This window comes from Misgurnus anguillicaudatus, chromosome 2, assembly GCF_027580225.2.
Source record: "Misgurnus anguillicaudatus chromosome 2, ASM2758022v2, whole genome shotgun sequence".
NCBI classification, from domain to species: Eukaryota; Metazoa; Chordata; class Actinopteri; order Cypriniformes; family Cobitidae; genus Misgurnus; species Misgurnus anguillicaudatus.
Window position 1 is genome coordinate 6,347,748 of NC_073338.2, and position 16,349 is coordinate 6,364,096.

The 16,349-nt window shown below is 37.3% G+C and overlaps 2 long non-coding RNA genes across 3 annotated transcripts; one reads left to right on the forward strand and one right to left on the reverse strand.

Annotated features, from left to right (window-relative positions):
- Positions 1-5,280: 5,280 nt before the first annotated feature.
- On the forward strand, positions 5,281-7,420 carry LOC129423696 (uncharacterized). 2 transcript variants are annotated; one of them, XR_012371525.1, is made up of 5 exons: positions 5,281-5,855; positions 6,388-6,481; positions 6,579-6,710; positions 6,800-6,900; positions 7,011-7,420. It is a non-coding gene; the product is annotated as an uncharacterized lncRNA (long non-coding RNA). The 2 variants fall into 2 exon arrangements; XR_012371526.1 differs by having other exon boundaries at positions 6,814-6,900.
- Positions 7,055-8,616, reverse strand: LOC141367248 (uncharacterized). Its single transcript, XR_012371527.1, has 3 exons — positions 8,089-8,616; positions 7,521-7,657; positions 7,055-7,196 (listed from the first exon to the last, which is right to left on the reverse strand). It is a non-coding gene; the product is annotated as an uncharacterized lncRNA (long non-coding RNA).
- Positions 8,617-16,349: the final 7,733 nt, after the last annotated feature.

Sequence of the window (16,349 nt, forward strand, 5' to 3'; positions counted from 1 at the left end):
ATTACCCTGCCAGAAGCTAACATTGACAAATGAGTCTGTAGATGATGTGCGACTCGATGAGTGGCAGGTTTATCAGAAAAACAAATTTGCCTTGCTCAGGCGCTATGCTTAATGGAATGGTACTACCAAGGGAGTAGGGCAAGGTGCATCTGCAGGGTGTTTGTTGGGTCTGCAGTAGCAGAGAATAACATAGTCTTTACCAGGCTTAGGGGTACCAAGTAGGGTGGAATTCTACCCATGGCTAGAATGTCCACAGAGGAGCTTAACTCCCGCAGCATGTCTGACATCAGAGCTGCGATTAGTTGAGAATAGGCGGGATCCTCTTGTAGTACTGAGAAAACCTGTTTCACAGATTTCACTGTTTGTTACATATGGTATATATTAGAGATGCTCCGATCAGCATTTTTGGGGCCGATCACCAAGATCAGGGCCGGCCCTGGGCATAGGCGGAATAGGCAAATGCTAAGGGTGCCGCCGACCCCTTGGTGTTTGGCCGACCCCGTGCGCCCAATTTTTATATATATATATATATATATATATATATATATATATATATATATATATATATATATATATATATATATATATATATATATATATATATATGTATGTATATAAACATTTAACTATAAATATTTAATTTTGCACAAGAAAACAGCAGTTATTAATGAATTATTAGTAGCATAGGATCTCGGAAGATCGTTCTTGTTAAATAGCTCTGTGGCTATACTGCACTGAATATAAACCCAGAATTCAGTGAACGTCAAGAACAAGAAAATGGAAACAACAATCAGACAGAGACGCGGAATTTACATAATGTTACACAGACCATGTTTAAATTTCAATGTTTCTGCACAGAAATACCAACTTGTACACTTTGTTTGGTATTAATAAGCTGGGGAGTGCTGGCCGCGGTGCTGAAGACGCGCTCGGACGGAGTACTGGTGGCAGCACAGATATTTACGTGCAACCTATTGGAAACTATTATTTGTTATTATATAATTATTTTACGTTATTTTATTACTTCCACTTAAGAAGAGTTCTGCACTTTTTATTTCAATATTTCTCTTTATATAAATCCTATTTTGTACTTAAATCTATAATTTCATTATTTTACTAACCGAATATAAGCCCTCAATATAAAATTTGTTAAATAAATTTGTTAAATAAAGAGAAACCACTAATTTTGTCCTTTACAACCATGTAAGGTTTTGACAACCATGGTTTACTGTAGTAAAACCATGGTTTTGCTGATAGCAATCAATACACCAAAAAACCATGGTTACTTCACTTTTACCACAAAAAACAGGGTTCATTTTTTAAGGGGTGGCAGTATGTGATGATGTGGGGTGTAGAGATGCGCGGTTGGCGGTTACAGCCGTGGATAAACCGCGGATTGGGCGGATGACGTGACGAAAAATAATATTTTAATTAAATTCGAGCGGGTGGCGGATCGACTGCTTGTTATTAGCTGTGTCCTTCTAAGCATTTAAAAGGTGAGCACTCTGTCCTTCAAGGTGGCAGGCTCAGAAGTTCGCGAAGAGAACTGAAATGAGACAGTCTAGCCTTCTGAGGACCCATAATTTGCGTCACCTGTTGCACGCGCCCCCAGTAGCGCCCACCGCGCCTGTCAGTAATAAACAGCAGAGAAATTTCTGACTTATTAAAATAAATATGTATTCAGAAAAATATTAATTTATTTTAGAAAATATGACACATTGATGTAGATTAAACTATTCAACAGTATATCAAATAATCAACCTTAGAAATATACGCAACATAAACCGAATAATATTAACACAAAACATAACTTATAATACTAAAACAGTGACAGGAAAAAGTTTTCTAATACACTTTTATTTAATAAGTTTTACAAAGTGGTAAAACAGGATGACACCAGTGCAGACTATGTCATTTGTGCGTTTAATTTTGTCCCATGTGCGCCAATCGGAGACTGAGTTCACTGCTGATAATCTAGAGCTTTCTAGTCTCGCGGCTGTCATCAGCAGCGCCTTGCATCGCCCAGTCAGCGGATGGCGGGCGGGTGCGGTTTTGAAATCTGGTTAGAAACGTTGGTGCGGATGGATGGCGGAAGGAATCATCAGAGTTTTGTGATGCGGTTGCGGATGAAATAATAGCCCATCCGCGCATCTCTAGTGGGATGCTTTATTAGATCAGAATTACAGACGAGAAGAGGCTCTTTCTTACTCTGCATAAGTTGCACATTACATAAACATTCTTGTGTTTCACCACAACAATGGAAAAGTAGTGCTTATTATAGTTTGTGTTTGCGACTGCTACCTTTGAGTTTGTTGTACTTGTCATTGCGCTGTCGTTGCGGGTGTGGGACTCAAAAACTGCAGCGCGAGGACCGGGCTGCCTGTCAGTGTCTAGCAGCAGTACCCGCTGCTCGTTGAGGAGAAAGAGCGTTACATGCTCTCGCGTCAGTCTCCAACCACGCCAGAAAAGATCGCTAGATTTGTCCTAGTCGCTTTTTGTAAATAAAGTCGCTAATGGGGTTTAGAAAGTTGCTAAATCTAGTGACAATGTCACGAAGTTGGCAACACTGCACTGCACTTCCCGGACTGTGCATGTGTTCATGCATGAACTCTGCCTGCCTCTGGTTGGCTAATGATGGAAATTAAGCCAATCAACATCGGTTATGTGGTTGTCCCACCCCCTTTAACACACACACCAATCATCATCAGTTATGTGTCTCTCAGCCCCCAACACAAACACACTAGAGACAAACATTGCCTGTCTGGATGAGAGAACCTACTCTGGTGAAAATCGCTTTAGTGAGATTAATTATAGTAACGCGCAGCATTTATTATCAGTAACGGTAACGGCATTATAACGGGGAAACAGTAATTTATTTTATTACTCGTTACTGAAAAAAATAACGCCGTTAGTAATGCAGTTTATTTTTAACGCCGTTATTACCATCACTGGTCGTTTGTCAGTGGCAGACAACAGTGTGGGAGTTCTGGGTTTGTCTATCCCCCACCTGCTTAAATGTGTCTTGAAAAAGCTTAAAGGTTCAAATTAATGCAGTTGTTAGTACCTTTATTATCCCTTTTGGGAAATTCAAGCGTCATATTTATAACGTCAAGCATGCCGTTTTTCACATTTACTAAACAATACAATACAATATAACAACAAAAAACAAGTTTTTGAAAGAATTTATCATTCAAACATTTCACTATTGTGGTACAAAGGATTTGCCTAATTTTAAGAAACATTGGCATTCTAAATCTTTGACCCAAGGGCAAACTCATCATACAATGGGTGCATAAAATTAAATGTGACCCATGATGGCAAAATAAGTCGGAATGAGCACATTTTATTTATATTTATTTATATTCTCTATTAAAAACACTATAAAAATGTATGATTTGTTGGAATCTGAGAAAAAATGACAGCATATATTTTTGAGGGTTCAAAAGCATAAATCAGCGCACCCATACCTTAAAATCACTGTAATACAATAGATTTAATTAGGGGTGACCCCGAATAGTCGAAGATTCGATGCATCGATAGGAGAAGCCTGATTCGACTACCAATCTCACAGTCGAATTGTCGCAGATGTGTTATGAAATGAGGATCCTTTAATTTTGGCCATATGGGTGCACACATTATCTGATTTCACATAACAGCTTTCTCCCAATATATTAATATACAGCATATTATTATAATTCTGCAAATATGTGAAGTATCAGCTTTCAATAAATATTTTTAAAATGCGTTAATAAATCCAGCAACCCCTGTGACCGGGCTACACGTCCATAAGAGGTTAATAAACCATTGCCTCTTTGTTTTTACATTTAAAGAAAAAGCTGGCAATTTTGGCTATACGTTCATTCTTTTAATAATTTCTTTATTTTATTTTATTTTATTTATAAATCACTCTGGGTTATCTGATTTATCTATTTGGCTTGTGTTTTGTGTCCGTGCTCTTCATGCATTTTGCAGATTTGTTCTGCACTTTGTTACTTCTGACCTTATTTTATTAAAAAAATGTATTTATTATAAACGTAAATTCTGATCTAATTTAAGTCTGTACATTTTGGATTGTTTTTCGTTCTATCGATGTTGTGCTATTGCGTTCTGGAAATGTTTGCGCATGCAATTTAGCCGAACGTGCTAGGTGCGCTTCGTCTCATATTTAGAAGTTCATCCAACTAAACATTAAAAAACTGATGTTTTCGACGGGTATAAGTTTTTAAAATGTATTTAGAACATAGTGGTTATCTTGTCAAAAGTTAAACTACAAAACAGGTAAGCAGTTTCTTTAAATTTCGGTGATGAAACGGAAAATATCTGCACCGAACCTATATTTATGCCTGACACGACTGTCTTTCTTGTGATTTAATATTCGCGTCGGTGTTCACTTTCAAATGATAGAAAAGAGATTCCTGAAATAAATGATATCATCAGTTGTTTCTGTATCTAAAGTGAATGGAGATGATCAAAGTGAAAGCAAGCAGGTATTTCTGTGCTAAATAATAACGCGTAGTGTCTATAAAATCATTAATTTCTGTGTTTTTATGAATTGTATATAAAGCTTAGTTTTTATAATTTGCAGTAACAATCACAAATTATTTGTCATTTCTCATTTGTCGTTTTTTTGGTCATGCTGCTTTGACGCGCTTAATCTCCAAATTAAATAAAAACACTGAATTAGCCGAGGTTTCCAAGGCAGGATCACCTTTGTTATATTTTTAGGTTTAGTTGTCAAAATGTTTTTTGTTTGATGTTCTGTAGATCGTGGCTTTAAAATGTTATGAGGAATAATTAAACAAATGTTGCCATACATTTTACCTTAAAAATATATAAATGCATCGTCAGTTTTGTCTTCGTTTGTCACTTGAAAGACAGTTTTGGTCACTTAATCAGAAACTTGTTTATGTTGGCTGCTTGCGAAAGAAAATAAAAGTTATCAATTTGTACCTGGTCTGACCCCCTCCCAACCCATGCACACACACATAGATGATTCGACTATCGGTCGACTATGAAAGGATTCGACAATTCTGATTCGAATATGTAAATCCTTAGTCGAGGACAGCCCTAGATTTAACACACACACCGAGTCGAAAACAATATCTGTATGAAAAATATATGTTCAACATTTTTCAACGGTGCTGTTGAAAGATTTCACCATGCATTGGGAGGTTGCATCCAGACAGCAATTCAGCGCTCACAACCATGGAACAGAGCTGTTACAGAGTGACAATAAGTGCCTGCTGCAGACACGTCTATCTCATGCGTAATCAGAGTTTACTGTTAAAGAGCACCTATTATGAGATACACGTTTTTAAACATCCTTTTGTGTGTAAGTGTGTATTAGTACATGCTAACGATATTCAAAAAGTACATACCTCAAAGAAAACGATGACGCGAGTTATCGTCTCTAACGTTCGAGGACTACAAAAAACACTCGGATTGTAGGCAACAGTTTACTTCCTGGGATTAGTGACGTAGAGAAGACCAACATTATCATAGTTCAGCCCTCTCTGCTTCGCTTGGGTACGCCCTCAAAGACGGGGGTGGAGAGCGCTGAGTCAGAAGAGAGCTAAAATGGCGGAGGTTGGGAGTCCCTGCTTTGACCCTGTTTGCAAACTCTTGTTTCATCATTTAAGCGATTAAATCTCTCGAGTAGACGCTGTCTCTTTAGATGCAAGGGCAAAATAGCACTTTATGGACTTACACAGAGGACATCATGTTTAATACGGTTCCGGAAAAATCCAGTCAGAAGTTGTTCACGGAGTTTTCACAATAACTGCTTCTCATGAACCGAAGCTGCGCGACGTCTCCTCCTGAAAGTTGGATTACCGTGCACTTCTGGATCACAGGCTGTAAGTATTCATGTTTATTATTTGCCTTTACTGTAAGTTACGTTACCGGTAACCGGAGCTTAACATTATGTGCTTGTAGAGCTCAGATATAGATCTATATGTAACTTAGAGCTAAGCTTGCAAGCTAATTGTTTTGTGTTGTAATAATGTATTTCATAAACATATTTCGTACCATATTTACACACGTGTATGTTGAATTATGCAGACTATCGTTTTATCGATGTTTATTTAGACATGTTTACAAACTTGCTAAGCTGTTCCAGCTAAACTGTTACCGGTAAAGTTTGTTCTCATGATAAAACTCAAAGTACAGATGATTTGTTTAACGTTATATGTATTTTACTGTTGTTTTTACTTGAAGCTTTCTTAGATTTTGAAACGAAGTAAACACGTAATGTGTGTTGCTAATGTTGGGCCATGTAATACATTAACGTTTTAATGAATAGTCTAACGATTTATAATCGTTGTACTCTATTGTTATAATATGTCTTTTTGACTGAATACATGTTTGTTTTATTTGTGTATATCCTAGATTCGCAGCTGGACACATCCTTCTACACTGTATGCAAACATGCAACATCATTACACACAGTACAAGGAGTCAGACTGGCATATATGGAGCAAAGGTGTGTAACACATATGATGTATTTAGCTAGTGAAACCACTACCAGTCTTAAATGTATAACTGATGATGACAAAGTTTTTTTCTCTGCATAATCATAGGAACCCAGGCAGTAGCATCGTTTCACAATGTTTCAATCACCATCATCAGTGGATGCCTTTGCCGTCCGTAGCCTGAGATTTCAGATTTGCAGCAAAAAATGTGACTTTCCCATTTATTGGAATGCTGTGCAGGTATTTAAGTATTTTAGTAACTGTCTTAAAATAAAGTACGGTAGTGTTTACTTTTAAAATAAATGTATTGCTTATTTATATTTTTACAGGTTATACCTTACAGCCGTCCATTACAATGTCACCAAGCCGTAACAAAAGCAGGAGAGGGAAAGTACAAGGCTATGTTCCCAAAACACACAACTGACATACTGTAAGCAGTAAAGTTTTATTTCAAATACATTCATAATTAAAAACTTACTGTATGAAGCAGGGAAATAAATGATCAAAACAAAAGATTTATTGAGTGCAATATTTGTACAGTTATGTGGATGATGTGATCAGGCTTGTGTTTGATGAGGTATTTGAAGATAAGCTGAAGGAAACCCCGATTCCAATGGACCTGGCATCACAGTTTGAGAGACCTTCAAAGGAGGACGTGATTGCATGCCATCTTCAGTGCAGGGGTCGTCGGAAGCCAACATTCCGATCAGGAAGCTCCAAGCATATCTGGAGAACAACACACGACAGGATGATAACCCTAAAGTGTCGTCTTAAATAGCACCAGCTGACAAAGCTTTGATATGCCATTTATCTGAATAGATAGCTGTAAGAAATGAATTGAACAATTTTTGAGAGAAGAGCACAATATGGTTACTAAAGTATGTTTATTTGTATATTGTTTAACATTTAAATATATATTTGTAATAAATAAAAAAAAACTTTTGACTGACTACTATATTTTCTTTAAAGTTACATCTTTTGTTCTTTTGGGTACTTTGTTACTATAATAATACTTTAGTGTTATTGGTTTAAAAATGTAATAAAACTTACTCTAGTCCTGAACCTCAAAGGCTTATAGTCGGTACAATAAATGTTCTGTGTGTAGGGATTTAGACAATTTGTGCAAAACCTGGATGATGAATCACGCAGGTAAGAGGCCCTGGAACCTTTTGCATTCTCCTTAAAACCTAATAAGTAAAACATAGCACTTATAAGTAAGCTCTTTCATAATAAAGTTTACCATAGTAAAATAATGTAGAACTAACATTCATTGCAATGAATACTTTTTTTGTGCTACATTTGGTGTTTCCATATAGTTTGCACAATAAAATAGTATGTAAGCAGTCTTATAATAAAGTTTACTATAGTAAAATAATGTAGAAGTTACCAAGTGAAATCGTTTAATAATCATTTCAACAAATACTTTCTATGTGCTACATTTGGTGTTTCCATATAGTTTGCACAGTAATATAGTATGTAAGCAGTCTTATAATACATTTTACTATAGTAAAATAATGTAGAAATTACCAAGTGAAATCGTTTAATAATCATTTCAACAAATACTTTCTATGTGCTACATTTGGTGTTTCCATATAGTTATGTGGTACGTTATAATTACCTTTTGGATGTTTTTGCAACACATTTTCGTCTTCGTTTAGCATTCTGGCAGAGCTAAGGACACCTAAAAAAGTTAAATCCAATCGCATTCATTGACGGAGATCGTTTATATCGTAACGGCCTTCTGAACTCTCTGGATCGAGCTCGAAGTGGTAAGGCAGTACAGACACCATCGTTTATAGAGAAATATAACGCTTGTTTACGTTGCCTCTGAGGCTGTGACTCTCAGTCAGAACCATGTGTCAACCCACACGTAGTCGGGGGCGTAACCTTTCAAACACACGACGAACCCAGCTGACCAATAACAGTTGAGTAGTCATCTGACCAATCCGATTACACTAGACATTTTGGGAGGCGGAGACAGGAACTAAACCGAGCGTTTTTCAGACAGTGGGAAATCGGTGAGGTATGTAAGCAATTTATAAGACTCACAGTGCATTAGTTCAAGTTTTAATAACATGTATGTACTATGGGATATTGCAATAACGTGCTAACGTGCCAATTTATTAGCATAATTGGGGCTCTTTAAGGGAGTGCCTTGCGTGTATGTTGTGAACATGAGCGTCTCTTTTATTATAAACGATTTTGACGCGTGTGCAGTGGCACTTATTTTGACAAAACACGTGATGGACACAGGATCTCTCAACAGGCAGAACACATATTTTGGAAAAGGGAACCACACATGTGACACTCCAAAAACTTATTTTGAATTAGCCCCCCTCGGATGAGCAGTCAGCTGATGAACAGCTGATGCCACTGTTCAGACTACATGTTTCCTGGTTGAGTTAAAAGAAATGTTTTTACAAAGAGGTGAAATGTTGTGTTTTATTATGTAGTTCTTCATGTTTTTGTAGTGCAGTTGAAAGACATGGAACATTACTTAGTAAATTCAGATAGTTGAACTACGTGGCCCACAAGTAAACTTGAAATGTATTTGTTTGTTTTTTCCTGTGTTTTCAAAGCTATGATTGTGCTAAAGGTGTGCAATATAACTAACATGTGTTTATGTTTTGTGGCTGATGTCTTCCTTGTTCTATGAAGTCCCTCCTTCAGAAATACGTAACGAGTTCTGACTGTGTAGTTTGTTTAGTGCGTTGTGATTCGACAGCAGCTTAGCTTAGCCAGAGTCATTGAGCCTAGCTGGCGACTGACGTATTCCTGTTGGCAGAGTTTGGTCAAACACTCTTATTTTGATGTCATTGAATCAGGAAGTAGAGGGCTGTAGTCCAGACCGTCCGTTCTCTGCATGGTTTTGAAAAGTGAATTCTGTTAAAGAACATATATCGCTTTGTATTGAACTTTAAGCTTTATAATATTGCAGGTATTATTTATGCTATTATAACAACATTACACACTATCCAGATAGCAAAATACACTCAGGCCAGTTCCGGTTAGATTCTCACCTGCCGGAGACTTACCCGTCTGACGCACTCGTGCCGGATGGCAGTTTACTCACTGCCACGACCCAAATCAACTGGCCCAGATGCGGCAGCCGTTAGCTTGCAGGCATTGCCGTAATCAACCCAGAATCGGGCCGTCACTAATACGCACTTCCCGCCGGAGCTGGCGCAATTCAACCTTGCCATGTTATTATAATAAAATCATTATGACTACTTGTATTGATGTTTCTTAAATAACCCATGTAATAACTTTAACATTTTCTTTCATATAAACACAAAGTAAATAAAAAAATGTATATCTATACTAACTTTTAAATAAAATGGAAAGAAAACATTTTTATATTTATCCCATATTGTTGCAAATTTGTTTATATGAAAGAAAATGCTAAAGTCAATACAAAATGTATATCTATACTAACTTTTGAATAAAATGGAAAGAAAAATTTTTTATATTTATCCCATATTGTTGCAAATTATATAAACAAAGACCAGAAAATATTAAGAACATATTTATTTATAAAATATGCACACTGCACAGGTGTAAAGAAACACATTAAAAGACTTTTAAAAAATAACATTGCACAAGTTAAAACACCAGTTTTAAAATAAACTTTGAATATAAAAAACTGCTTGTGTAAAAATTGCACAAGTCCACAAATTTGAAATACGTCTTAAAAGCCTTTAAAGGCAAGTGTGGTAGATTGAAATATGTATTTACAAAGAAATGTTTATTAATCATATGTATTTACAAATAAATATTAATTAATCTGTGAAGCAGTGAAAATAATTGAAATGTGTATTTACAAAGAAATATTTGTTAATCTGTGAAGCAGTGAAAATAATTGAAATGTGTATTTACATAGAAATATTCATTAATCTGTGAAGCAGTGAAAATAATTGAAATGTGTATTTATTTACATAGAAATATTCATTAATCTGTGAAACAGTGAAAATACGTAACATATGGTGTGGATATATTTATAATTCATATATACTGTTATCTATTGAAATATGTGTTACATTGAAATTATTAAGTCATTATTCTGTGAAGTATCTGTTTATAAGTCATCATTCTGTGAAGCGTAACTGTTTATAAAATCTAACGATGTAATTTGTTTGTTATTTTAGTTCATCTGTGTCCTATTAGATTTATGAGTTGGGTACAATAAGGCGTTCGATCGATTACTTTTGCCTACTCAATCGCAGGGGGCGATTGCCTGATTCACTTCATTGGGGGAGAACTCGTGGGGTTCCTTCATTAGGGCCGATTCACACCGGCTGCGTGGCGTGTGCGTCTCAGCTGCGTGGCGTGTCCGTTTTTATTTAGGCTCCTATGTTAGCAGGTTTGACAGTTCACACCGCCTGCATGACACGCACGTCTCAGGCGTGGCTCGAGCCGCGCCGAAAACGCGTGCATGCTAGGAATAGGACTGACGCCTATTTTTCACGTCACAGGCAAGCGTCTTGGAAGCGTTTCCAGGAAAAATATATGTCACCTATAGCAACAGCAGCGCGTTAGGGCTGCGTAAGGCACGCTTCTGGTATGTACAGGCACAGAAAACGCGCACGGCCGACACGCAACTGACACTCAACAGATACGCCACGCAGCCGGTGTGAATCGGCCCTTACACATAAAGTTTGCAGTGGGGAAACTTCAGCGTCTTTATGAGTTTTCTTCTCCCTCGTTTCAGGTATTAATCCAAATAATAAAATGTTACCAACATTAAATATGATGTTAAAACGAAGTTTAAAAGTATATGTTAAGATGATACTGATTGTGTTTTGGGGAAAATGTTTAAATGTGTACTAGTTTAGAGATGCTCGAGGTCAGGCGTGAGATGGCGTAAGGCCCAGATAACAACACGTGGTCACATATTGAGAGTCTTAATGCATTTTCGCGTATTGCATTTAATGTTTACTTCTGTTTATTTAGTATTGACTGGTTAATTTACTGAGAAAAATGTGAAATATATTGAAGAATGTGAAAAGTGCATTACAGTTTAAGATACTGATGTATGTTCAGATGAGAGTTATTTAAAGAGTACCTACATGTGATTTTGAACTGTCTGTATCAGATATTTCTAGAAAGCTGTATTAATTATTATACAACAGTTCTTTCTGGTTCTCGAATCTGATTGGCTAAGACCTATGCAATATTGTGCTGATATCGGCACTGTAACCGCTTCACCTTTCGTATCATTCCGCCACCTAGTGAATGGAGGTCCTAAGCAGGCTCATCTCTGAATGGAAAAACACAGACGCCCTGTTTTGAATCACTCTCCGTTTGTCTCATAAGTTTACTAGCTCATAAATCAGTCTGTGAATCCCCAATCGGAAGTTATTCCGTCAACGATCAGCGCTTTTGGTTGCTACTTTAAAGTTAATGGGATTAATGTCTTGTCACATCGTGTGGACGATTAACACTTGGAAAGAGGAATATAAACACTCGTTTTTTTTTCTGGAGCTATATTTCTTATCAGAACGCGAAAACACCGTGGAACTGCAGGTAAGCACCGCAGCTTTTAAATGTGGACATTGATCATTTACTTTATCGTGACCTGACTATTAAAACATGTTATGAGATATCGCCACTGGTATATTTATAAGCAGCATGCAAAAACATCTCTCTGACACTTATAAAACACCGTTTTATATAGTACTGACAAGAACAAAGTTTAATAATAATAATCGAGTGCTCGTATCGCGTTAAGAATAAATGAGAAAGCAATAGTAACGTTATACAAGTTGTTTTATTAACTTTTACCTCGCGCCAAAACAATAACAACACAAAAGACACTAAATATGAATTAAAAAACAAGTAATAGTTTGATCATGACACCAAATACTGCTAATTTGATCTCATTTTGACGATCATAAACAAACAAGGCCAACATGAGAGCCATGGTATCTCTGTCATAGATGTAGCCCAGAGAGGGCGGTGGTCAGCGGGGCGAGTGAACACTGATGTCCGCTCATGCTTTGGTTCTCATTCGTACCGAATCTCACTAAGCAAACGTTCAAACAGGCGCTATCTTTACTAATCGACTGCAGATTTAAATATAATACATATACATTCTCGACTGAACTAATCTTAAAACTACACTTTGTGACCAAGAAACGGTAATATAAAGTAACGGCTTTTCCGTCCATTGAGTTGTTATGAGCTTCAAAGCAGCCGAAAGTTTTACCTGTCATTCTGGCCGCCCTCAAATCCGTGGCGGAAGTAGTTGTTCTCAAACAAAGAGGCTTTTAAAATAACTCCGTTGTTGTTTTCTAGTTTTCGTTTTTCAAACGTGTGCCGTCGAACTGTTGTATAAAAGCAATGTCGCTCTTGGAGTCGTGTGGTGTAGCTCTGTATCATCACGGCTGTGATTGCCTCCGGGCCACGGCCAGCGGCCGCGTGCCGCAGGCCGAATAACAGCCGGGATGATATAGAGCTATATCACACTCCTACTCGAGCGATATTGCTTAATTATCTGCTGTATAAACGGTTATTTGAGTATTTAAAGTTTATGTAAAAATGTGTTAAAGGAAAAGACAATTGATGCTGTTTTGTAAAGTTTATTGTCAATTGCTATGAAAATGATTACACATAAAGTTCGCAGTGGGGAAACTTCAGCGTCTTTATGAGTTTTCTTCCCCCTCTTTTCAGAGGTATTACACAAGTTAACTCGCTTTAATATCTGTTAGGGATGGGCATAATTAATCGACGATCGATAATTGATTGTTAAGAATTTCGTCGATTTCGTAATTTGTTATCAATTAATCAAATGCATTTTTTTATTTTACTCCTGTTTCACAAATACTCCGTATGCAGTGCGTTTGCGTATGTGTGCGGCGAATTCCTTAAGCACTCGTTGCAGTAGCTGCTGACCGCTTATTCTGCATATAAAACGTTCATGTGATTGACACTTTCTGTGAACATTTTTCCGCATAAACAATAGAACAAAGCATAATTTTTTTTACAAAACAATATATTTTAGATATTATTTGACAGACTAGTAAGTGTGTATTAAGGATGTTTAAAATCTCTAGCCTGGTGGTCAGGATCTGAATGGATCAAATCAGCAGTTTTGCAATGCTTTATTTATCTCCACATATATCATAAATAAAAATAAGCAGAGTAACTTTGCAAGTCTACCCTTAGGCCGGTGACACACTGGATGCGTGGCGTGAGCGTCTCAGCTGCGTGGCGTGTCCGTTTTTATTTAGGCTCCCATGTTAACAGGTTAGAGCTTGCAGACTGCCTGCATGAGACGCGCGTCTCAGGCGCGGCTCGAGCCGCGCGGAAAACGCGTGCTTGCTAGAAATAGAACCGACGCCTATTTTTCACGCGAGACGCAAGCGTGTTGGAAGCGTTTCCAGGCAAAATATACGTCACCTATAGCAACAGCAGCGCGCCAGCGCTGCGTCAGGCAGGCTTCTGGTATGTACAGACACAGAAAACGCGACGCAGCCGCAACGCAACTGACATGCAACAGATACGCCACGCATCCAGTGTGTCACCGGCCTTACCCTCGCTCTGTTATGTAATAGATTGACAGGTGCGCATCTCCGTCTTTCAAACATATATAATTTTGTAATTACTACCTTAGAAAAATTTGCCATGATTTTATCATTGTGAAAATGTTTTTTTTTTTTGCAGATTAAAAACGATTTGTATTTCCGCAATTTTACTACCATGGTTATGGTATATTGTGGAGTTGGAGACCATAGTAAATGTCTACTGATGTTTTACAACAAATAAAAACTAAAAGACTATGTTAGTATAATTATACAATGGTAAATGGGGCTCACAAAACGCACGCTGTTTCACACATACTCTGTATGCGGAATAAGTTAGCGCTGAGGAGGTACCTGTGCATCCTGGTCAGTCTCCTCGGAGCGGCTGTTTTCGTCGGCGGCTGGACTGACGGTCACCATGGATTGCGGTCGCGTCTGACCCCAAAACATGCTTTTATTTCTCAAAAAAAATCAGTAGACTGGTGCAGAAGTTTTATGCGAGTTAAGTTATTTTCACGAGGCTTTAAGTAGCCTAATTTGTTATAGCCTAATGTTAAGATGCCTAATATCTTGCACTTTCTTCTGGCGTGAATAATTTTGAGTTACATTTTGACAAAACCTTTCAGATCTAAGTATTATGTTTTTTGTTTAATTTAATGTTAAACATGAATCTGTTTTTTATTTTGGAACTAATAATGAGGTCTCTATTTAAGAACGCTGGCTCGCAGCTGCAGGTTCCGCTGCTTTAGAGCACCGCACATGCACGAACATATATGTTTGAAACATAGTTTAACTGTCTGCCACAAGTTGATATTGTAATAAAGGTCTCATCGAGGAAAAACACGCTGTATATTTGTATTCATTGCATTTTTTAAGTATAAAAGTTAAATAACAAATTTTATTATAAAAATATTAATGATTAATCGATCGTTAATTCTCCCGACGATCGACAAAGAAAACTTAATCGAATGCCCATCCCTAATATCTGTTCAGAAGACACAGAACAGAGTATACAAATTAGGGTGGATTAGGGCTTCACTAGTTTTCACAGTTTCACACTGTTGATTATGAGTTGTGTCATTACTAGTTTTAGAATTATGAATACAGGGTTTCCTGCAGAAAATTTGTTAGTTAAGGTGGTAGGGTTGGGTGGGTGGTCGGTGCAGGGGGTGTGGCAATCAATGTGGTGGGGCGTATGCGTCATGATGAAAATTAAATTATTTTAATAAAATAAATAAATAAAATATTGATTTTTAAAACACTCAAATAAAACTTAATTTTGAAGAAACTATGACAAAAAATGAACACACTAAATTATTAATAAATTAAATGTTTTTACCTCTAACGGGAATAGCTGCATGATGAAGTGAAACTAAAGGGTTAATAAACACAAACTAAAGCAGAAGTTGTAGAAGGTCTGCCGAACTAAGATAGATGCACAAAAATGGTAAAATGGTCAAAACTGATTATTTCCCACTATTAATTACATTATCTTAAAGAAGTCTTAACTACTGTAGCATGTAAATAATGCACATAAATAAAGTAAGCAAGAGCGCTCAACAATTATATCGAATCAACAGGCGCATGAAACCTAGCTAGCAGGTTGCTCAAACAACAAAATCACCTGCTAACATACTTTAAAATTGCAAGAACTATAGACTAATACAATAACAGGCTTAAATAAACCCAAAACATGACTCTACTTACAGCTCTCACGGACACGCGTTTTATCAACTGGCTATCCTCCAGACATTACGGTCCACGTCTTATCTCATTTCGGCCGTGTGGTGCGTGTGCACGCTCGCGGTGTGAAGCGCGTCTATGCTATTCTCCGAGATGTTTTATCAACTGGCTAGTTATCCTCCAGACATTGACGGTCCAGACCACGTCTTTCTCATTTCGGCCGTGTGGCGCGCGTCACCGCTTCCGGTGTGATGCGCTTACACGCTATTCACAGAGATGCACTTGACGGCCTTTTGTGCAGCGAATTATTATTATTATTTATTTTTTTGGACAACCTAGTTAAGGCGGTAGGGTTTCCAAGCTTAGGTTGGCCGCCTTAACTGAAATATGCTGCGGGAAACCCTGGAGTTTGCAGACTTCAAAATCTGAGCAACACTTGCCCTTGCCTTTTTTTCAATGTTCGAATTCACAGTATAAAAGTTTTTAGCCATGTCTTATGTATGCACTTAATGAAATATAATGGCCTCTTCGGTGCTGAGCTTGGCAACTTCAATGATCTTAGTTACAGATAAAAGTTGTTAAAAGCAATCAGTAATTTAAATTGAAAGGGTAAAGTTACCTGAAAAATCATCAACACTCAGTTTATGGCTTGCAATAGCCCATCTAGAATTCAAAC